This window comes from Narcine bancroftii, chromosome 9 (genome assembly GCF_036971445.1).
Source record: "Narcine bancroftii isolate sNarBan1 chromosome 9, sNarBan1.hap1, whole genome shotgun sequence".
In the NCBI taxonomy this organism is placed as follows: domain Eukaryota; kingdom Metazoa; phylum Chordata; class Chondrichthyes; order Torpediniformes; family Narcinidae; genus Narcine; species Narcine bancroftii.
In genome coordinates this window covers 39,798,284-39,823,415 of record NC_091477.1, presented here as the reverse complement: position 1 = coordinate 39,823,415, position 25,132 = coordinate 39,798,284, and the positions used below count along the sequence as shown (strand labels likewise).

At 39.1% G+C, this 25,132-nt stretch overlaps 1 long non-coding RNA gene and 1 other non-coding gene across 2 annotated transcripts in view; both read right to left on the bottom strand.

The window, feature by feature from the left end:
- Window positions 1-924: 924 nt before the first annotated feature.
- Window positions 925-25,132, bottom strand: part of LOC138742890 (uncharacterized) — a 146,054-nt gene continuing 121,846 nt past the window's right edge. Inside the window, exons 3-4 of the long non-coding RNA XR_011344499.1 lie at window positions 14,507-14,816; window positions 925-4,066 (exon numbers count right to left, since the gene is read on the bottom strand). This is a non-coding gene — a long non-coding RNA (uncharacterized lncRNA). The remainder of the gene's footprint in view (window positions 4,067-14,506; window positions 14,817-25,132) is intronic.
- Window positions 17,200-17,306, bottom strand: LOC138743751 (U6 spliceosomal RNA). The gene has a single exon (XR_011345054.1). It is a non-coding gene; the product is annotated as a U6 spliceosomal RNA (small nuclear RNA).

Sequence of the window (25,132 nt, the reverse complement as noted above, 5' to 3'; positions counted from 1 at the left end):
TCTTCATACAAATGTAGATTCATGACTGTTAAACTATTCAAACACACTGAGATGAATAGGAGAGATTAATTTAAAGAGAAGCTATATAAACATCGCAAAGAGTGAGTTTGATTCTAATGAGAGTCACAAGATCATTATTCATGATATTGTTTTCCCACATAATTGCTCACATTTCAACTTTATATCCATGTGTGCCATAGTAATATTTATGAAAATGTAGAAATGTTTGACTGCATATAATTTTATAAAGCAACTCAAAGGAGATGCATTAAATATATTTCAGCTGAAGCTATTAGAAAATCTGCATCTAATGTTTTATATGTGAGCTGCTCTCCAAATTAAATATTAAATGAATCACACTGCAGAATTGCTGTTTCAAAAAACAAAATTTCTTTCTACAGTCTATTTCCACCTAGGTTCACATGAACTAAATCCCACACATTCAACTGACATGTTGATGTCAATTATCGAACCGATGACTCAGCAGATTTGTTTTGCAAATAAGAATGAAAGTGCTTTAAGCAATTTATACTATCCATAACCGAATGTGTTTAAAAGTCATGAATATAATCATAACTAACAGAATTGAAACAATTCTATGTGGGAGTGTTTGTGGCATTACATTGGCAATAAATCAGGCAAGCCGTATCAGGATGAAAGGGGTAATGTAATTCAATCTTTGTGCTGCAAAGGTCCTGGAGATGTACATTGTACTACTTCATTGTTCAAAGAAAAATGATGTTGATGACCTACTTTACAAGAACGAACTGAAGAAAATATTTTTTTTTGCAGTGTATTGAATATATTTTTATGTTGCAACAGGGTACCGAGTCCTACAAATGAAGGCCCTGAAATATTTTTTAAATAACTAATTCCCTGCAGCATGGCTCCTGTCCCATTGTAACTGGTTGGTTGGTTATTCCAACACGATCTTGGTCAGTAATCTTTGCCTTCTCTCCCTAAACATCAAAGATGTACAAATTTCTGCAACCCAGGTGCAAACTCATTCCAAAGTCACTACACTCCTGACCTATTTTGGCTCCTTGACTCTAAAGACATCATCATTTCACGATTACACCCATTTGTTAATATCCTATGTCTGAGATCTGTTTATTCCTCTTCTTGTGCACGCTTTTAGCTGTACTGTCATCATGAGGTGCACAGATGGTGCTGATACTATGAAAGGAGAGGTGTCAAAAAGCAGAGGGATACGTTTAGGATAAGGGGTACGAGGTCCAGAATGAATCTGGGGATGATTTTTTTTCACCTAAACGATGGTTGAACTAGGATGACTAGGTTTGCATTTGGATAACTTTGTTAATTATCTATATTTTTTAGTGTATTTATTGTCTTTTTAAATTCGATCAAGTATATAGTATGTTGTCTTTTTATTGTTGTTTTGTAGTTCTTTTTTACAGGGTACCAGTTCAGCAACAGTAAATAAAAATCTTAGTGCATATGTACTTCCTACAGTGTATATGTCAACACATTCATGATCATTAAAGAAAACTCTGACATACACTGCCTGACAGGGACTCTCACAATATTGAAGAAGTATCCTCGCAATCATTTACATCACCAAGGCGCAGAACAAGCGCTGGTAAACTGGCTTAGTTTAGAGGGTTGTTGTAAGGTCATTGGCCAAAGGGCCTGTATCTGTGCAATTGACTCAATGACTTTATGGCCTATGGTGGATCTGCTTTCAGTTCCCAATGGCCTAAGTTAGAGTGATGTCCCTAAAGTACTTGGTCTCCAGTGTTCTTTTTCCTTTCTTATGATTGTTCCTTAAAGTATATTGGCTATTTGTTGAAAATCAGCTTCATATCCTCATGAGGCAATGAGGCACAAGGTTCTATTTTATTTGATGACATTTTGTTCAGCACCTTGGGCTGTTATACTTGGTCAAAAGCACTTTATAATTCTAATTATCAGTGGTTATTGTCAAAATTTGAGAGATATGTCTATTGTTCTGATGTGCAATCAGCTTCACGATCAGTAATGGCCATTGATCTCAGCTGAAAAGGTTAAGCTGTCTGATGCATCAGAGGAAGGGACAACCTTGACAGGAAAACACATCAAAACTGAGAGTATTGGAAATTCTCACCAGGTCAGGCAGCACCTGCAGAAGGAGAAACAGAGTTGAAGTTTCAGGCCAATAATTTTACTGATGAAAGTTTATCAACTGGAGATATCAAATCTGTTGCAAATGCAACCTCATGTACTCTGTTTACTGCCGTCTGTAAATTTCACGTTTCCAGGATGTAATTGCATATATGTTTTGCTTTTTGGTCGGGAAAATGTGCCGGAGTGGGCACCTGGAAGATTAGCCTTGATAGAGAAGCTTGTCTTAAACAATGTGGCTGTAGTGAAGAATGTGGAGGGTCATGAGATCTCTCCATCTGGAACCTGGTTGGAGTATGGATTGTGGAGCATCATGTGGCCTCAACATCTAGAACCCGGTGGGAATGTGGATTGCGGAGGGTCATGTACTTTTCTGGCTGGACCCTAGTCAGAAGTCACTTCACCTCACTGCCCAGAGGTGAGGCTGACTCGTGATTGGGTCTCACAGGTCACGTGGACGGGCCCAGCATTGAAAAAATGTATCACATGGAGCCTTGATCTCTCTTTTGCTGTTGCCTCGAGACCATCACCGAAGTCCAGTCTGTTGGCAGCGTGCGGGCACCTGAGGCTAACTGCAATGGACTAATCCCAAACCATGAGCCGCAGTCAATGCCGGAAACCAGGTTCATTAGACATACTTGTTAGTTATACAGTAATTAATTTACTGTTCATTAGTGTGCTGTGCCTGTAGGCGGATGGGCATTGTGTATTTAACCCCTGCATTCCCAGATGGGAGTTGAAAATATTTAGCAGTGATTTATTTGCACCTGATATGTGGTTATCTTTGTATTATTCCAGGTTAGTCTGTGAGTATGTTCCCTTTTGTGAATTCCCTTGTGTGCAAATAAAGATCATTGTTGATAATGTGTCCAATCTTGTCTCTTCGAACCCATCAAACCTATTCTGAACACAGCAGTGTCTATAATAGTAAAACAGTATAGAAACGTTAGAAACAACACATGCCGTCTACATGTTCCACATACTGTACCATTGAATTAAACCATAACCAAATTTGTATTGTCAGCATATGAGTCTGTCACATCACAATCAGTTTATCCACCATGAGGGAATGAACATGATCCTTTTTCTATTAATACTTACAAGCATCCTCAGTGGCTATAGTCTGGGAGAATTTCCTGCTCCTTCAGGGAATAAGATGTCCCTTTACCTACCCACACCTGGACCATTTCTTAGAAAATGGCTCCTCTCTCAAGCTCTTGCAACCGTGAAATTTTCTGAAATTTGTCGGTAGACCAGGTGCACTTCCCCTTTAAGATTCACTGGTTTGCTTTAGGTTAAAATTTAAAAGTGGTGATTGGGCCCAGTGAAGGGTGTATCAGCTGCATACTTGTCAGAGAAAACCTGACCTGAATGCTTGGTTTACATGTGTACCTGTAACATTTAACAATAATTTCTGAGCATTGTTGAATTTCCAGACATTTCAGGAATTTTTCTGCTTGAGTATATAAATATAATGTAAATTAATGTTTTTGTTTCAGGGAATTATATTTATAAATAGAGGACATGCATTAACGTATCACCCTTGTGAAAATGCTTACTGCCTCATTGTGGATAACCTGATTGCAATGTGACAAGTTCATAAACCAGTCTAAGTGATTGTTCTCAACATTGTTGAGGCAGGGTCATTCTGACTATAAAATCACTCTGCATTTAAATCTTGTTTTACTATTGGCCACATTAGTTTTTCTCCAGTGGTTTCAGTCTTTAACACTGTATTGGTGCCAAATGTTAAAGATGCAAGGTATCTGGAGACAAAACACAATGTTCCCATGTGGATCCAATTGAATGTAAAAGGGAAGAGACAGATATGTTGTCTTCCAATTGATTCTTATCGGTTGACGGAAATGATGTACGGTTTGAACAGACGGCAGGAGGTTTCCCCATGAACAACACAGGAGAAGCTCAGCATTCCCAAAAGGTCAGCCTGTGGAAATAAGAGTAAGCCTTATTACAGTCGATTCATGAGACAAAGCACAAAAGGAATTTGGAGTCAAAAAGATATTACAATTGGGCTGAATTTAAATACATCCTCCCATTAGCAATGCTGACACGGGTGACATCCACAGAGGAGCACCAACTCCACTGCATGCTCAGAACTTCAGCTGACAGTATAAAACCCTATACAAGCACAGGCATTTGGTCATTCTCAATCTTCAACCCCTTTTAATGGGTTTGGTCATTTCTAACTTTGTAACAAGGGTGCATTCACACATTGGCTAACCAGTAAATTTGGTACTTCAACGAACCGGTTCAAAATAGCATTTTCACTGTTCACACTGAACCAATGTTAACTGGTTCTCTGCGCCCTTTCACACTTACCACCCGACAGCCCAGAGCAAAGGGCGCCTATCTTCCAGTGGTGACATCCTGCACACCCCCTGTCCCTTTCACACTGATGCAAAATAAATTGGCGATGATACACCCTCCCTAAGTGGTTCATCCCCAGGGTGATCTGACTCCTGCGTGCTGGTTCGTGAGCATTCACACTGGCATGTTAACTGGTAGATTGGCAGTTAATTACTAGGTTAACGTGCCAGCGTGGATGGGGCTAGAGTGAACAGAATTACATATCAACTTAAGTGTGACTTATTTGAAACCTCTTCAGATACTTTCTAGATTGTAACAATGCTAAAAAGCATTTTGCAACCCGCAGAACAAGCAATTAGCTACTTACCCTGCAACAGAGTTGGATAAAGTGATATGATTAGAGTACAATGAAGTTGAATGCTCGGGTGGAAGATTTCCAGATCTGTGGTTACAATTGGCAAAACAGAAACTTGATGATTAAGAGTGGAAATGTTGTCCGAGGAAAGTCAGTCAACTTGCCAAAAAGCTACTGTGAGCCTCTGCCAGATTGAATCTGTTCATGAGCAAATCATCAACAATATGAATAAGGCAATGTCAAGGCAGGCACCTTTGACAGAGGTCAATTCAAAGCCATAATCAATGGCAATAAGATAGGATTTTCGTGTAACAAGTGGCTTTATACACTGAAATGGCAATATTGCAATGGAGATCAATTTTTCTTTCTTTGTTCACCTGGAAGTGAGAAAACTACAAAGGAATGGCACTTGTAGCCAGGGCTGGTGCTACTGTTAGGCAAACTAAGCAGCCAGCTAGGGTGCAGACCTCTGAGAAGCACTGCTGAAGAGAGGAAATTGTGCCCTACAGTTGAAGTAGGGCAAAGAGAGTGTTCATAGTCGGCGTCGGGAGCTCCGGTTTGTGCCTTTAGGCAGGCTGCCAAGGGGAGAGTTCGGAGTCAGGCATCAGGAGTTCCAGTGTCAACTGCTGAGAGGAGGGTTCGGAGTCGGGTGTTGGGAGCTTCGGTGTAGACCAAGGGGAGGGTTCAGAGTTGGGTACTGGGTGCTCCAGTGTAAGCTGAGGGGAGGGTTCAGAGTCAGGCGTTGGGTGCTCTGGTCACCAGAGCTGGGAGCTTTTACTTCACACACCTTCATAGACTTAAAGGTGAGTGAAGTAAAAGGTTTTACTGTTGTGTTTCCCTTGGCAGAGGTATGCATTCTATTGAGTGCCCTTTAGATCAAAATGATTTGGGTGCCAAGATATTTTCTTTTGTATTTGAGAAAAATAATAAAAGATTGATGTATTACTTATTCTTGCAATTTAAAATAAATTTAGCAGTTTAAAGTGTTTTGCTTTTCATTTTTTTCTACAAAACATCTATTTTTGAAAATCCAAGTTGGCATTTTTTTTTGGCCTTGCCTAGGGCACAAAAAAGTCTGGCAACGGCCCTGCCTGTAGCTATTAATCACACGGGGCCCTCACTCCTTTCCACTGGTGTCAATTAACACATAACACAGAGAACAGTAGGCGATATTTGCTTCAGATTACACTTGCCCACAAGCCATTACACAAAATTGCATGCACAGCAGAAAAAGGAAAGAACTTCTCATATCATCTATCCAGGATTTTAACAAGAGTCTGCTTACATCTTTCACTGGAATACAACTTGCTTTTATTCAGACAACTGAGCTGATAATACTGATAATACACATCTCTATAACTGGAGTATTTAATCAAATACCGATGAACAAAGTAAGGAACATAATACTATTCCACTGGCACTGATGAGACTCAGTTCATATTCATCAATCAAAGAAGATGTCTGCAGCAGTGGAAGGTCATATCTCACTCAGAGAAGTCCAGAACCTGTGATTAATCTGCTACAAATTCAATGTAGGCCAGCCACTTGCCATTCTGGCTCATGGTCGAGATTTAAGTGTTTCCATAGATCTCCAAGACTTTTACAGTATGGAAAGGAATATTCTGCCTGCAGAATGCAAACCACAGGACTGCTTGGTTTCAATAAAAGTCTGTGTTGACCGAAGGTGAACAGATTATTATTCCTGAACTTCTCACAATAATATGTTGAGAGCAAAAAGATCACTTGTAATGGTAACTGGAATTATTTTGTAATTTTTCCGCTATTTCTGCCCCAAATTCGGAATTTCTAACATGCTTTAGAGTTGTTTCTTTTGTTCTTTAACCTTGCTTCTTTTTTTTTGTCTCTTTTGGATTTCCATTCCCTCAGCTCTTTGCGCTGTTCTCTCCATCACACTAGACAAGACAGCATGCTCTCAGGCATTGGCTATAGCTGGGAGGAAGGAAACCAAAACAAGTGGTCCAATTATTTTTTTTCTCTCTCTGTGGAAAAGTTAACCTCAGCAGTATAGCCTATTTGGAGAAGGTTTAATTTTGAGCTTTGTTCCCCCAGCAAAGAGTATTGCTGTTTTAAAACCCCTCCCCCCTATTTTAAACAAACAGCAAAGACACCTTTGCACTGCTTACCCTTCAAAGGCAGTTCAAATATGTCAATTAAACTTTTGTAAGAGCACTAAATAATAATTGATTGCATATAATTTTCTTTATTATCTTTGAACACACAAGGAGAATGAATCAGAGCTCTGAGTGACAGAATGTAGATTTGTTAAACAGAAGGGGAGACAGATGTTGTGCCAGTAGATGCCTACAAGCTAAGCATGGAGCAGCTAAGCTGCATGCACACACTCTCCCCCATCAGGACCATTATATCTTTGTCAAGATGGGACTGGGAATTACCTCATGTGGTTATGAAATCTGTCAAAAATACATGACTGCAGTAACTAGAATAATCACATGCCAATTTTTACATCTGAGTTAAAATAGAATACATTAAAAATGGCAAGTTTTATGATCAAGGATTTGTTAAGCACAAGGCATTCTTTTCCTAATGCTTCTTCTGCGCTGTTTCTTTTTTCATTGTACTGTAATTAGAATAGTTTATACTGATGATGAAATTTCAATCTCCCTTTCAAATGTTCCTCATGTGTCTTCAGTCACCAGAAAATAAATTTGGTGATATTTGGAAAAAGAAAACCCAAACTTCTTTTTAGGAATCTTAAGATTGAGACACCTACAAGAAAATATTACAATTATTAACTCTTTATGCAAGGTTTTACTAATAAGGCAGGTCATCTTAGAAAAATCAAACAAACTTTGTGTAAATTGTGGTAAATGGACCAATGAACATTATACTTCATTGCAATATTGAATACATTTTTTTCCTTTTATGGTATGACATTCATTGGCCATGCTGAGAACTTCCACTGTCCACTATAGAGCCATACAGTGATATAGTGCGACCAGCCAGAGACATTGCATTTGGATAAGTTGATTTCAAATTGAAGTCATGGTTAAGTTGGAAGGATTAATTTCATTTTGCTGAAAAGATCAAATTGATCAAAGCATTTTTTTGTGATAAGCATTCTGTTGATCTGAAAAATCAGGTTGAATACAATGATGACTTGCATGTTGGATGCTAAGATTAAATATATTTATAATTTAAGAAAGCAGCCTAAATATTTACCAATGCCTTAACTACAGGAGTTCTGTGCTAACAGTTAAACATGTGCAATGTAGTTGAGCTTGTCTGCATACAAAATTATAAGTTTAGGTCTTGGTAGCGTTGGCAGCTGAAGGGTTAAAATAGAAAGCTTGAAAGAACGGGTCATTTCAAAGCTGGTCACATGAATCGTGAGTTCTGAGAGAATTGAGGACTGTTTGAAAATGAATGAGGGTGAGAGACTGAGAACAATCACAATGCCATGATACAAATGTTGATGGCAATCAGAACCCAGTTCCACAAAAGGTAGGTTGTCAATGCAGGCTTTCTTATGCAGCCTTATATATTCCACACTTCTCATAATTACTGATTATCATGCTTCACATTTGTAAATTTTATCCATTAATAATTTTGTCTACTTTATCCCTGTCCTTCCTATACCACCTACCTCCTTCCAATTTCAGGGACATATCTTTCAGTCGTCTTCCAGACTCCTCCATCTTTATATCCTTCTCTCTTCCAAAATTGTAAAAACCTGTTTCTTTGATCATGCCTCAAATCACCAGCAATAAAATCCCTCCCTTCCCCTTGGTCCACTATCTTGTTATATTGTTCTCTATTGTGGGATATTTCGTTAGCTTCAGGGGCCCCCTGAGGACACACTGGTGCTTTAGATTTGTTGGTTTGCCTGACAATATCTACCATTTTAAATTAAAAACAAAGTGCACACTTGTTTTAGGTAACTTACTGCTAAGTTAGTTAACTCTAAAGGCAGAGAAAACAGGGTGCAACCTTTGAAAGAAAAGGACCTTGTCCAAATAAAGCAATGGTTGTGAGTATCTTTGCAAGAAAAGATGACCAAGACTGTAACAGCCTCAAAACTGTCTCCAAATCCAAATATAGGCTTTTGTATTGGGTGAAATATCCTGTGGAATTGAACTCTTCCTCCCTCAATGTCACCCCTGGTAACTTCAGACTCAGCCATCAATGGTAAATGTGCCTACAGCTCAAGGGTTCTGAGAACTAGTTAGTGAGCTTGAGGTAAAGTATATTATTCAATTCCCACAGGCCTTGATTATTGCACAAAATTGCTGTCCTTTTTTTTTCAAATAAAAAAATAATAGGAGATTCTTTTTGAACATCCGATCGATACTCAGTAGGAACCTGAAAAGCATCATTGTTCACTGCTTTTAGCTTGATGCTCATCTTCTATTGTGAGTTCGTTACAAAGGATGCGGGTCATGATCCTCTGGTCCAATTTCTATCATTGAATAACTAGAATAATCTGTGCTCTATGTGCTTGGAATAAATGGGAAAATGAAACCTGCATTAGGGTACCCATGAACACTGGGTTCACCTATTCCATTGGATGCAGCCTCTACCTGAATTGGGTGCACACCTTTCAAAATGGCGTTTTGTTTTTTTTGAACACAAACAAAAGTATGGGGTTGGTACGCAATTGGATGCAGTTGGGCAGCATGGGTTTCATGAGCCGGAAGTGCCTTCTACTGTGTTGTATCGTTAACATTATATTTTACACAAATAAAACAGGTGCAAATGAGTCCAATTCTTTGTTGGTGAATTGGGTAGCACATAGCCACAGATGATAGAGCTGCTGTCTCAGTGATCCAGTTCAGTCCTGACATCTGGTGCTACCTATGGAGTTGGACAGTGCGTTTCATCCAAGTGTTCTGGTTTCCTCACACATCCCAAAGAGTTGTGGGTTCTTAAATCAATTGGCAGGTGTCACCAGTGTGTAGGTGAGTGATAAAATCTGTAAGGAGTTGATGGGAATGCGGGAAGAATAAGATGCATGAAAGTTAGTGGGAGAGTAGGGTCATTCTATGAGTTGGCTTAGACTTAATGGGCTAAAGTCAAATATTCCTATACCCTAAGGGAAGATGGAAATAATATAGGTGGCTCTGCATGTGCCTCATTGAACGTGTTCTCATTACTTAGTTCCCATATGTTTCTTTCCATCTATATAGCCAGATGCTCATAACATAAGCCCATCAATGTCATTGTCTAAATCTATTGAATGTGACTCATTCCTGGGGGAATCATTTAGTGAGTGGCAATCATTTATTTCCAGTAAAAGATCATGTTATTTCTCTAGGGTTCCAATGTTACTGCTTCAGGAAGGAATTTCTGAGGAAACCTTGGTGATATACATGTAAAGTATGGTCCTATATGTGACACCAATGTCATGCAAATGTGCAGATATCCTTGCAGTTTCTGATGAAACTGCCAAAATGGAATAAGGAGGGATGTTGGAGAATGAGAAGTTTGAGGGGAAGTAAAAGGTGGAGAGGAAATTGGAGGACACTTGGCCCCATAATTTATGGGGGTTTGACATGGCTAATAAAAGGAAAGGAATCTTAGCTGTTTGAAGAAGAATTCTCTCTTCACAGGTCAATACACATGAATATCACACAATCTGTTGCTAGAAACTGTAGGATCACAGGCTGGAATCTGGCAGTTCTGCAGGAGTGTCCAGCCTCCCGTTCCATTAGTGGACTCACCATCGAGTCAAGTTGCAGATCATCCCATTTTTTATTAGCGGGCCTGGCTTGAATGGGGTTACCAGTGCTGTACAAAAAGGAATGTGTGGATTATTTAACTTTGTCTCAGCATTGTTAATATTTTAAGGTGTTTTTAAATTTTGTTTTAATCTTTTAAATTATTTAAATATATTGGAGTAGTTTTTAGATGCTACTGATGTTCAAATATTTTAAAAAAATAATTCAATAGCTTTTAACAGCTAGGAAGAGGTCAATGCCTATCAAGCCAATTGGGGAGTCACAGGATTCCCTGCTACACAAAGACCTCTGGTTTATGGGTCGTCTCTCAGGAACATGGGAGCAGTTTTGTTGTCTCTCTGCAAATTAATGAGCAGGATGTGAGGAATATTGGTTCACATGTATATTTAACAAACTCTTCAAATTTACAACAACAGTATAAGTCATGAAGATATCGGGGCTGCAAATGACACTATGAGGTGAAAAGGTATGATTGCTGGAGAATAGAAATTGGACCCATTTTCCCCCACTTTATTTGCTCAGCCACCATCTGTGGAGAGAAAAACAAAATTAATGTTTCAAAGCAATGATCATCAGAACCAGAGATATGAGCAAAAAGGGGCATTGGAGTTGCAGAGGGAGCAAGATGGAGAGTTTATGTTGGGGTGGGAACCAAAAATTATTCAGGAGACACAATTGATTTTGGAAACAATTTAGAAGAGGGAAAACGGTGTTTATGAATTATAGCTGATCTATCCAGAGAAGTATCAACACAAGGAAATAAATAAGGCAGTGGAGAGAGAACAAAACACATGAGATCTATAAAATGTAGAGCATAACCATTGGTAGAAATCTAAAGTAAAAGAAAATATTGGAAATACCCTACAATGTGGAGGGAAAAAACTATGTCAATGATACAATGGAGAATTCCATAATTGAACTAGCCAGGCTCAAGTTCATTTTCAATGTATCGAGATGCAGTGAAAAAGTTTTTTTTTGCGACCAGTTCAGTTGGTCACCTCCCACATAGTACACCAAGTAACACACTGAACAAAAGTGTAGAGTTACAAAGCAAAGGCAACACCATTTTACCATTGCGATTCATTCAAGAATCTGATAATAGTAGGAGAGAAGTGAAACACAAAATTCTGCAGACACTGTGAATATAGTAAAAACACAAAAATGCTGCAGAAACTCAGCAGGTCTCACAGTGTCCATAGGAGGTAAAGAAGGGTTTGAGCCCTTCTTCGAGGTATGAGCAAAAAGTAAATGTCTTCATTTGTCTTTATCTGTGCCTCCCTTCCCAACCTCTCCATTGTTGGACCAGAATAGGAATGAAGTTTCCCTTCTCCTCATCCTTCATCACACTTGTTTCCACATTCACCCATAATGTGACCCCCCATCACCAAACATCCTCCATTCCTCTTACAGCATTCTCAAGGGCTATTTAAACAAATTGTTGACTTGGGCTTGAATATACCCCCCACTTCTCATAACAAAACATTAAATTGCTATTGTCACCAGCTTTCAGGTTCCACTTCATTCCACAAAAGTACAGCTCACATGATGATAGTGGAAACTAGAGGGAAAGCCACAGAAGCAATCAGACAGATGTTGTTTTACAGTACAGCATCGTTCAAGGTTGGTGTGGATAATTCTGTTACCTCATTTGATAGGGGTGACAGTGACTGGGGGTAGGAGTGAATGCATTTCAGAAAGAATGGCTTCACTCAAGTTTACTCAGACAGATTAGTCAGTCAGGAACTGAGCAACAGAGACCAAAAAGGATCAAAGTTTAATTTCTGTTTTCAATTACTTCAAGATAGAATGTTTCAAGATCAATGCTTTGGTTTAGCTGATCTATTAATATGTCCATTCTCTGCCATATTTGTTTCATATTTCCACCCTATTTTTTAGTAGCTGGGTATATTTCAAATACATATGACGCTTGATTTTCCCATATCTGTTACTGAACATAGTCTCTGCTCCTACAGTTTCCCTCATTCCTGTTCAACTGTGCGTTGAATTACACCCATTGTTTTGTCAACATGTGCTGTCCCCACTGTGGTGTTGTGGGGAAAGAGTGGGACACTGGCCTTTCCAAAGTACTGATGGATCTTACAGATAACTGACACTGGCAGTTGGTACATCTTACGTAATTTTAGTCAGGTTACTATCTTTGTCTGCATCCAGTTTCACTTTGAATAACAGAAAAATGCTTTCAAAAATTATCAAAGGAGTATCTTTGGCATGTAGCAACATCTCAATGGTGTGGTCTATAAGGCCTAGAAATTCTGACATCCCAGATTACAATGTGTGAGGGCCTCAGAGAGGATAAGAATTGTATGTAAAATAGGCGTCATCATCTTACCTTGTGTCTCATTTCCTTTGTCACTTAACCTTTCTGTTGTTTTCTGCAGTTCAAATGTTCAAAGTACAGGGGAAAACAAGACTTAGTGGCTGCAGGAGGCAGGTGAATGAATATGAAGGTGGAATGTAGGGTGGGCAGTGGCCTGTGGGGTAGGGTGAGGTAGTGGAGGGGGAAGAAGGGTGGAATCAGGCCAGGCAAGACCAACACTAATCAACAGCGGGGAGGAGATCTGGAGATAGATGCAGCAACTGTGGAGGATAGGAATGGATAAGAATTAGAAGGGGACTAGCCCCCATTGGGATATAAAGTGACAGAGATCAGCAGAGAAGAACATTAGAGATTGGAACTAAAGAGAAGTCATTTAGATGGCAGCTGTTCCCCATGGCTCTTATTTTGAAAGCATATTTTAAAAAATGAAGCGTTGATTTCACCAGTCATGCAGTGGAGACTTCACACTTTCATTAGGCCCCTGATAAGCAAAGGAACTAAAATTTATTTCAGGCTTGAGTACGGGATGGAGATATTTTGACCTTTACCAATACAGAGAGGGATTGTATACATCCTCCTTATAAGATATCCTTTGTACTAAATGTCTAAGAGACAAAAATGTGGCTAAAAGTGCAGCATGGTTAGCGTAGTGGTCAGCGCTCCACTGTTACAGCACCAGCAACTGGAGTTCGAATCCAGCGCTGTCTGAAAGGAGTTTGTATGTTCTCCTTGTATCTGCATGGGTTTCCTCTGGGTGGTCCAGTTTCTTCCCACAGTTCAAAATGTGGGTTGTAGGTCAATTGGATGTAATTGTGCGGTGCGGGCTCATGGCCGAAAGGGCCTGTTTCCTTGATGTATGTCTAAATTTAAATTAAATGAGAAAATTTGTTGAAAATGTTCCAGCAATCAGTGATGTTCCAAGATTTTATTTTGTTTTCTCCTGATCTGTTTAGGGCATAAAGCCAATTCAATCTTTATTGCATTAGTATGACTTTCGTGCCATGTCTGTCTAGTGAATGGACAAGGCAGGACCAATGATTGGTGGGATCAGATGGAGGAAGAAGGTACATCTAAGCTACAGCAAGCAAGTTGCCATCTGTCTTGAGTCCACCAATTCATCACATATTCACAGTGATGTACTTGAGAGCAGAGTTTCATTGCTCTGGTCCACAACAATGACTTTTATTGGCTGACTGTGGATTCCTACAAGCTTGGAGCCAAGGCTACACAGACAAGACCCTGGACAGGAAGTCAGAGGCCCTGCTGATCAAAATTATTTGTCTCAGCCCCCATCCACCTATTCTATTTTGGCAAAGCTAAATCACCTTATGTTATGACAGATTCAGACTTCAGATTTATCTTCAGAATACATACAACCCTGAGATTCTTTTTCCTGTGGGTGAGGCAGAATTACTAATTATTGGTTGTGCAAAAAAAAACTGGACACAACGTACTCATAAACAAATAAAGAAATGTAAACAAACTGACTGTGCAATATAGAGAGGGAAAAAAAATCAATAAGGTGCAAAAGTAAGAGTCCTTGAATGAGTCCCTGATTGAGTTTGTTGTTGGGGAGTCTGATGGTGGAGGGGTAGCAGCTGTTCCTGAACCTAGTGGTGTGAGTCTTTTGGCACCTATAGCTCTTACCTGATGGTTGCAGAGAGAAAAGAGCACATGCTGGGTGTTGTGGATCCTTGATGATTGCTTCTGCTTTCTGTTGACAGCATTCTCTACAGGTGTTCTCGGTAGTGGGGAGGGTTTTGTCTGTGATGTCCTGGATTGTGTCTACTTCCTTTTGCAGGGCTTTACACTCGGGAGTATTGGTGTTCCCATACCAGACCATGATGCAGCTGGTCAGCACACTTTCCTCTGTAGCAATTTGCCAGGGTTTCCTATGTCATACCAAACCTCTGCAAACTCCTGAGGAAGTACATGCTTTCTTCATGATGAAATCAACCTTAGAGAATGTCAAAGAAAAATATCCTAAATGCTTTGGAAGGATTTTGCACCAGTCATACAGAATGCAGTTATTCTTCTAATTGTCAAAGCTTCCCTTATTTCATACAAGTACAGGACAGGAGTGGAAATGGAGACGATGTCAGACAGATAGGATTTCAGGCGTACTGATGAGTGGAAAGGCTATAACTGAATCAGCATAAATTTGCAAAATTGATGAGCAGATGTGACTGAAGCATCAACAGCTGATTATGCATAATCTTGTCCCTGGCAATATTTGCATAATTGGTGTCTGTTGGGCATTGAAGCCAGTGCTCTGCTGCCTGGCAACAAGGCGATTGTGATTATGAACAGAAGTAGCAGATGCAAGGGAAGGTTTGATGATGCAGCTGAACGCTTATCAACTACTGTCAGAAAACACTGCTTAATTCTTGTCTTCACCGAGAATGGTGGAATGTTACAATTGCAGTGATTCAATTAAACACGAGTGCATTCTATTTTATGATATCTGTACTTTAGAAGCACATCCTTCACTATTACAATCCAGGCAAATCACATGGTTGTTATGAAAGCCATAAATAACCCTCCTACCATTAATAACACCAGACAACAAAGATTTTGCTTCCTGAACCGTTTTGGGTGTATTTTATGGATTTTGGGCAGCTGATCATGAAAATCACCTTAACATTTTTATATCACGTACCATTTTTTAGACATAACATACTTTTGTGATTTCCTCTCATCATTTAAGCAGACAAAACCATGAAGGGCAACACTTCATTGAAAATTCATTCTCTGCATTCGCACTTGGCCTTTTTCCCTTCTGATCTTGGTGCAGTCAGGGACGAACATGGCAAAAAGGTTTCACTAGGAGATTGCAACTATGGAAAAGCGGTATCAGGGCAACTGGAATCCATCAATGCTGGTCAACTATTGTTGGCCACTGACATGAGAGGAATCAGATAATGTCTCAAACGAAAATCAGCGGCAAAATATTTTTAGGTCAGTTAAACTAATACAATGTGTCAGCATCATTTTGCAATTAAACATGCTAAATTTTATAAAAGTTAATTAATGATTCTCCAAATTCCTACATGCTACAGAAAATTTTAAATTATCTTTGTGTTTAGCTTGAAGTTGTCTATCATAATCCCCAATTTTTTTTCAGGAGGCAAACCTTTTGTGTAACTTGACCTGGTAATGTTCTTATTTTACTACAACTCTTTGATCAATTTCCTTTTGGTGTATAAATTATGTAAATAATACCAACTAAGATTTCTTATGTACTGTTTATTGTCATTAATGTCCTTTTGCAGGGGTCCATACCTATGCCAGCACCATAAATATGGATATATATTTAATGGAGGTTAAAGGGGTCTTTTACTTCCTTCTCAAATTAAGATTTAATCCAATATAGTTCAGATGAAAAACACATATCCACCCACATCCAGAAATGTTCTCTGAAATTGATGGCAATGAATTTTTCTTGCATTGTTCATAGCTCTGCAGTGTGAAAGCTGTACTGTATTTTTTATATTGATTTGACTCAATTGACCAGTAGTCAACAATGCAAGGATATCAAATGGGCTTCAAAGAGCTGCCTGTAGTTACAGTTTTATAATTGTTTCCTTTTTTTGTTGATTCTGGGAGGATATTAAATTTACTAGACTCTTTAGGGAATAGCTGCCTCAGAAAGATAGCTGGTCATTATCACTCACATTGCTGTGTTCGCCTTCTTGGCAAACATTGTTATAATTTTTATATTTAATACATTTATAGAACACAGGTTTGATGAATATTAGGTAAAGAATACCATTGCAGTCACACAAATACAGAGAGCACAGTAACCCAATTGTTCTCTAAGATGTCTTTTGGGTGACACAGTTGGTGTAGCAGTTAGCACAATGATCAGGACTTAGGTTCAAATTCCACGCTGTCTGTAAGGAGTTTGTATATTCTCCCTGTGTCTTCAAGGGTTTTCCCCAAGGACTCCAGTTTCCTCTGTGACAGAGTATATAGGAATGTTTTGGGAGATAAACTGGGAAAGGTTTGTTAGAGTAGGTCACATACAAACACTTTAAAACAGATCTTATTTAAAATACTGGAGCTCTGCCCCATGCTAGACATGTCGGGGCCAACAGTCTTTGCAAGAGCTTTGGAGAGTGCCCAAAAGACTTTATCAATGGATTGTTATTTACAAAAAGGCAACAGATGAAAGATCTTGTTTGAGCCGCAGATTGTCTGGAGCTGTTCTAAGAGGGTCATGTGGTTTTGCAAGCAGAGAGAGTCAAACAGGCTTTCTCTCAGAGAGAGAGAGAGAGAGAGAAATAAACACACACACACACACACACACACACACACACACACAAACACACACACACACACACACACAGGAACACTTCATGAATTTGCATGTCATCCTTGTGCAGAGGCCATGCTAATCTTCTCTGTATTGTTCCAATTTTAGTATATGTGCTGCCAAAGTGAGCATACAGAGATCACTTCTACAGTGTTACAGCCAGCAACAGGAGCTGGGACTGGAACAGGACAAGCTGGCAAGCTTGTGGAAAGCCCCATTTGGAAGATGGGTTCTTATTTCAGCCTGGTCAAAGCCCTTGTGGTTCATGCAAGAGGAGGGGACTGGCTGTCTAATGTTTCACTTGGAATAAGAGAAACAAAAAGGAACTCTGTGGTGACCTGAAAGAAAAAAGGTTATCATCTGGAGAATGCTGAAGGGGCAAGTTTCCTCAGCAAGACACTGGAATGGCTGATTAAAAAGAAATCAATTGTGGAGGTCCTGGAACAACAAATCTCCCTCTGAAAACTGACAAGAACCTTCCTGAGTGGAAACCTTTTACCTTTCAAGCACCAAAGCCTGGTGAACTTTATAAATGTTAAATTCTGTGCACAGTATAAGAATTGCCTGCAACCAGTGAACTTGGAGAAGTGAGATTGGACTGTGAGCCAAAGAACTTTTCTGAACTTACACACACACACATTACATACATGTGTGCTTAGAATTAGAAGGAGGTTAAGTTAGGTGAAGTAAGTCAATAGTGATAAGTTAAAGTTTGATTCTATTTTCATGTTTAAAGATAATTAAAAGCAACTTTTGTTTAAGTAACCATTTGTCTTGGTGAATATCTGTTACTGCTGGGTTCATAGGACCTCTGGGTTTGTAACATCTCCCACTGTTCGAAACATACCTGAGGTGTAGGTTAATGGGGTGTAAATTGAGTGGCACAAACCTGTGGGTTGAAATGGCCTGTTACTGTGCTGTATGTCTAAATTTTTAAAAACAATGCAATATTTTGTTAGTCCGTGTAGCTTTATGTTCAAAAGCTAGGTTTGGCATTTTATCAGGCTTTGGCAATAGAATTTGGACCTACCTTTGCTGAGCATGTTCTATGGAACAAAAAATAAGCATAGGTCATCAGTCATTACAGACCAGAATGGCAAGCACACAATAGTTCTCATGTCTATTCGAGAAGTATCTGCAACCTGTTCAAATGCTAGAGAAGGATAAACTGACAAACTTGATATAAAATGCTTGAAAGATCCATTTACTATTTTCTATTTAAATGTACTCCAAATCAATTGATGCCTAAGAAAATGTCCTCTCCTATAAAGGTATGCCCTCTTTAACAATCCCAATAGATTGCTGTCAACTGTAATACAGCTGACTGATAATATAGGTGCCTGAACTGTCCTGGGAAATTGATCTGAGGCTGGACAATTATTGACCATTATGTCAAAGAAGATCAACTTAAATTGAGTACAATGGAAGTAGAGTAGTATTGGCATGGATGAAGATTATGTTTACAAATAATTGTTGAAAGACACCATTCACAAAATCATCACGTTAAAGGAAAATGATTGTGCGCAGTTTTACCTAATTGGGCTCCAAAGAAAATATTCCTCACAATATCTTCAATATTAGGAAGATGTGTTGATTATATTTAAGTCTGCTGTAATGTGCAGTGTAATGATTGTGACACACTTTCCAAATATCTGTCTTTGACTCATCAGGTTTAACTGCATAATAATATTCAATTGTACACATTTAAATTAAATGGTTGAATTTTGATAATCGTTGACCTACAAAGTGATGGACCTTAATTTTTTTGTCATTTTAAGTCGCTTTCTTGTTTGCCAACATCCCTTTTTGAAACTCATTTTACACAGTAGGAAAGAAATGCCTAGCAACAAGAACAAAAGCACACAAGAAGCTATTCTAGCAAAAGGTAACCCAAAAAGGGAAATATGTTGACTGTAATAATGTAGAATATTTCACTAATAGTAGGAATAGAGTGAGATGTATCAGGCACAAGAAAGACATAAAGTTCAGAATCAGAATCAGATTTAGAACCAAAACTTGTTGTTATGAACATATCACAAAATTCAGTGCTTTGCAGCAATGTAAACATTCATATTATATTCTTCTTACAATAATAAATTAAAAAAATAATAGTATTCTAAAAGTAAGGCAATGCCTTAGGTTCATTGATTATTCAGAAATCTGATGGCAGCAGTGAAGAAGCTGCCCTTGTGCCATTGAGTGCTTGTCTTTAGACTCTCGTTCCTTTTCCCCGATGGCAGCAGAGTGAAGAGGGCATGGCCTGGGTGGGGGCCTTTGAGGATTGAGGCTGCTTTTTTAAGACACTGCCTCATGTAGATGTCTTCAATGGAGTGGTCTGATGCCTGTGATGTCGCAGGCTGAGTTAACAACCCTCTGGAGTTTTTTCTTGTTTTAGTTCAAATGCAGTACAGACATTGTGAGACAAAGGTCCTGTTCCTGTTCTATGTTCTCTTGATTCTTCATGTTTTGTCTTCCAAATTTCTCAGATATTTTGTGATACATTGTGAGTTCCTGCAAATTGCAGTCTCCCAGAGTCAAGACAGAATGAAATCAAGCTCAAAGAAGTGTGCTATGCTAATGAGATTTGCCTGTTTAAATACCTACTTGAGTCAACAACTTCATGTCTAATTGTTGATAATCATGATTTAAATGAGCCCTACAAATGGGTGACCTGCATGTACTACCTTTTGGAGTGCTTTACACTCAGGGGCATTTGGTGTCCCCATACCCGATGGGGATGCAACCGGTCAGCACACTTTCCATCAGGCATCTGTAGAAATTTGACAGGGTTTCAGGTGTCATACCAAAGCTCCACAAACTCCTGAGGAAGTAGAGGTGCTGACGTGCTTTTTTCATGATGTCATTAGTGTGTTTGATCCAGGAAAGTTCCTCCAAGATAGTGACTCCCAAGAACTTAATTTGCTCACCGTCTCCAACTCTGATCCCCAAATGATTACTGGATTTTATAACTCTTGTTTTCCTTTCCTTAAGTCAACAATCAGCTCCTTTGTTTTAGTGACATTGAGTGCAAGGTTGTTGTTGGTGCACCATTCAGCCCAGTTTTCTCCCTCCTGTAGGCTGACTCATCCCCTTCCCTTATACAACCCACTACCGTGGCATCATTGGCAAATTTGTAGATGGTGGTACTGTCATACCGAGCCACACAGTCGTAGGTGTCAAGTGAGTAGAATAGGGGCAAAGAATGCAGCCCTGTGGTGTTCTGATACTAATGGAGATTGTGGAGGAGAAGTTCTCGCTGATTCTGGTCTGGAGGTGAGAAAATTCATGATCCAATTAAACAGTGGGGTGTTGAGTCCCAGGTCTTAGAGTTTGCTGATCAGATTTGAGGGGATGATGGTGTTAAATGCTGAACTGTAGTCGATAAAGAGCATCCTGATGTATGCATATTTACTGTTCAGGTGTTCAGGGCTTTGTGTAGAGCCAATGAGATGGCATCCACCATAGACCTGTTGCTACGATAGGGGAACTGGAATGTATCCATAACACCAGTCAGACGTGAGCTGATATGATTTAACACCAGCCTGCCTATTTCCTTAATTTTAAGGCCATAAAATCATAAAACATACTGTAGGTGCAGAGATAGGCTATTCAGCCCATGGAGTCTGCTCTGCCAATTAATCATGAGCTGATTCATTTTCACACTCAACGCCACTGCACAGTCTTCTCCCCATTAGTTTTTATCCCCTGGCTAATCAAGACCGCTCGATCTCTGCCTCAAATACACCCAATGACCTGACCTCCACAATGGCCCGTGGCAACAAATTCTGTAGATTTACCATACACTGGCTGAAGAAATTTGTACGCATCACTCTTCTAAGGGGATGCCCTTCAATCCTGAAGTTGAGCTCTCTTGTCCTAGACTCTCTCACCATGGAAAACAACCTTTCTATATCTACTCTGTCCATGCTTTTCAACATTCAAAATGTTTCAATGAGATCCCCACACATTCCTTTAAATTCTGAGTACAGGTCAAACCCTTTCTTTCCAGGGATCATTCTTGTGAACCTCCTTTGAATCCTCTCCAATGTCAGCACATCCTTTCTTAAATGAGAAGCTGAAAATTGCTCACAAATCTCCAAGTGTGGTCTCAGCAGTGCCTTATAAAGCATCAAGATCACATCTCTGCTCATATATTCTATTCCTCTTGATAGGAACACGTTCTGTAATGTGTTGTATGTGCACTCTGTGCCCCACTCAATGAAGGCAAGTATGTTACACATCTCCTCCACCACCCTATTTGAATGCCACTTTCAATGAGCTATGGTCCTGGACCCCCAGATTCCTCTGCACATCAATGCTAAAAGCACATCCTGTCAATGCAATTCTCTCCAAAATGTCACTTTTTTCCCTCATTTTCCCCTGTGCATCACAGTTTTAAATTTGGAATTAAACAATTCACATGTGATTTAAAGTGCACATTCCAGATTTTATTCAAGGTTATTTGTATACATTTTGATTTGACCATGTAGAAATTACAGCACTTTTTATACATAGTCCCCTCATTTCAGGGCACCAACATATTTGGGACAGAGCAATGATATGTATATTAAAGTAGTTTAGAATTTTGTTGCATATCCCTTACTTGCCATGACTGCTTGAAGTCTGTGGTTCATAGATATCATCAGGTGCTGAGCATTTTCTCTGGTGATACACTTCTAGGCCTCTACTGCAGCATCTTCAGCTCCTGCCTGTTTTGGGGCTTTAGTTTTCTCTTCAGCATATGGAAGGTATGCTCACTTAGATTTAGATTGGGTGACTGACTTGGCCATTCAATAATTTTCTAATTTTTAGCTTTGAAAAACTCCTTTGTTGCTTTAGCAGTATGTTTGGGATCATTGTCTTGCTATGGAATGAAGCACCATCCAATGAGTTTAGAGGCATTAGCTCAAACTTGAGTGGATAAGATGTTTCTATACACCTCAGAATTCATAATGGCTTCTTTGACTTTCATTGGCACAACTCTGGTCCTCATGTTGAAAAATGGCCACTACAAATTCCAAAGGTGATCAAAAGCTTCAAAGCAAACCTTGCTCTTTTGTACCTGCACCAATGAAGCAATTAAACATACCTGAGTACTACTCACAAACACCTGTGAAGCTTAATGTCCCAAGCATTATGGTGCCCAGAAATGGGGGATCTATGTATAAAAAGTGCTCTAATTTCTACATGGCAAACCAAAACACATACAAATAAAAGCTGGAATGTAGATTTTAATCACATGCAAATTATTTGATTACAAATTTAAAACTGTGGAACACGGGGGAAAATAAAGGAAAAAAGTATCTTTATCCAAAGTATTATGGAGGGCACTGTAACTGTATATGTCCCTTTTACATTTGACCCCCCAAATGCAGCACCTCAGATTTGTCCAGACTAAACGGCATCTGTCGTTTCTCTGGCCATATCTCTAAATGATCTATATCCTGTTGTATTCTTTGTTAGCCCTCTATACTGTCCACAACTCTACCAATCTTTGTGTCATCTGCAAACTTCCTAACCCATGTACCTACTTTTCCATCCAAGTCACTTATTCATGTCACAAACAGAGACCCCAATACCACTGATCACAGACCTCCAGCCAGAATAACACTCTTCCATTATGACCCTGTCTTCTATGGACAAGTCAATTCTGTAACCAAGCTATCAATTTACCATGGATCTCTTGCACCGGTATCTTCTAGATCAGCCTACCAGGAGGTAACTTGTCAAATGCCTTACTAAAGTCCAAGTAGACAGCATCCACTACTCTACCCTAATCAACCACTTTTTTGTTAAAATACTCAAACAAATGAGTAAGTTATGACTTGCCCCTAACAAAGCCATGTTGACTACCACATTCTGTCTGATAAAGTCACATTGATCTGAAATATTAACTTGGTTTCTTGCTTCATAGATACTGTCTGATCTGCTGAATATTTCTAAAACAGTTTTTCTGTATCAAGTTTCTAGCATCGACACATTTGGCTTACAATCTTAGTCAAGAATTTAAGGTCTTTTTGACTCAATTAGGTAAAGAGTTAATGCTCTGAGATTGATTTGCTCAAAGCAGAATATCCTTAAGAGCACTTACAAAATAAAAAGAAAACTAAATCACAAGTTACATTCCAGTGTACAGATCAAAGTCCTAAAAAGCAGAAACTAAACAAAGGAAGCTTGTTCAAATGTTCAAATCAGCTAAATGTTGAGGAACTGAGGAACGAACTGTTTAGTAATTGCTGAATTGGATATTCATTCCACAAGAGTATCAGTTACTGTCGGGAGTGTGTGATTCGGGAAGGTTCCCTTCTCAAATCAGCAAGTTTCAGATGATTAAAGCACTGGACTTTTGACCAGTACTTCAATTTGACCTCTGACTCTCATTCCAAGAACCCACTTCACAATATATTCAAACCATTACTAAATAATACGACTTTATTCATTCCCTCTCCAGTAATAAAAATTATTTTGCCCTGTTTAGTCATGCACAAAAGAGAAACATGATTTCAAATAAATTAAGCACAACTGTTTTCATAAGGCTAGTTGGTTTTGACAACTTCATGCTAAAAGACCAATTCCTGTAGTTTGTATGTATTTTATCTGACTTCTCCATAGTGGCAAATGACAAGAATATTTCTAAGTCAAAGACAGAGAATTATGTTATGCACTCCTTCACCGTTTTCGGCAGTTTAATGGCATGTGAATCAGATGACAGGAAATGGAATAAATGATGGTGGTTCGTCGGGAAGATTATTTGACAGTGTACCCTGCTCCACCTAGAGGCTGGGAAGAAAGTAAAAAAATGGATCTGAACACTAGTAACGAACTTGAAGAACTGTTTCCTTCAAAAAAAAACATGGCAATTACCACAAATTTGGTTCTCAATTTATCTAAATCAGACCAGATGTTTTCAGGAATCCATCAATGTAACTACCAGCAGAATATCCTGGTGAGCAAGGACAGGAAGATAACAATGTTATGGGGTTCATTCAGAGCCTGATGGCTGCAGGGAAGAAACTATCTTTAAACCTGTTAGTGCACGTTTTCACACTCTTAAGTCATTTCCCAGATGAGAGGAGATACATGGAAGTGTGTCTGGGCTGGGCAGCTGGAGGTGTGGATGGAGCCCTTGTATTGTTCAAGCAATTGTCTGTGTTTACAATTCACACTGTGGCACATTGACAGACCACTGACATCAGTCAGTGCTTGTTCAAATTCCAGGTTCGCTGCTATAACATTTAGAACTGGAATGCAGAAGGACATTTGGAACACAGGAAGCCAGTAATCTTTCATTGCATAACATAATGAAAAACACAATTGCTTATCACAGCTTGGCAGATGATCTTGGGAAATATCCTGTCAAAAACAGAAGTCTTCAGCACATTTATGAACTTTCAATATAAGCAGTTAACAGGAAATTTTGTTACCATGAGGACTGACCAAGTGTCCAGGTATAATGCTCAGCAATAACACGGCATGGGCTGATGTAAAGGAAGGGCCTGTCATACCCTGCCAATGTATTCCACTATTAAAGTCATAAATAGCTTTAAAATTGAGTTTCATCAGCATGTACTTATGTTGAATATTGTTAGTTATGAATGCTGCAAAAAGTAGAATACAGATTGTACCTCTTCTGACTGCATTGATGCAAGAAATATGTGGTGGAAGATTTTAACAGCGAATGGTAGATACTGCAATATTCTTTCAGGGGTATTGGTGGAAACAGATACAACTGTAGCTTTTAGGAACCTGATAAATAGAAACATGAATATGCAGGCAATGTAGGAGTGTGGAACACATGCAACCAGAAAAGATTTAGTTTTATTTGGCATTGCTTTCAGGCTAGACATTATAGGCCAAAGGGCCTACACCTGTTATGTACAATTCTTGATCTAAGTACAGACCACATAACTACTTGAACATGAAGGGTTTGAAGATAAAATGAAGAAATCCCAGTACAA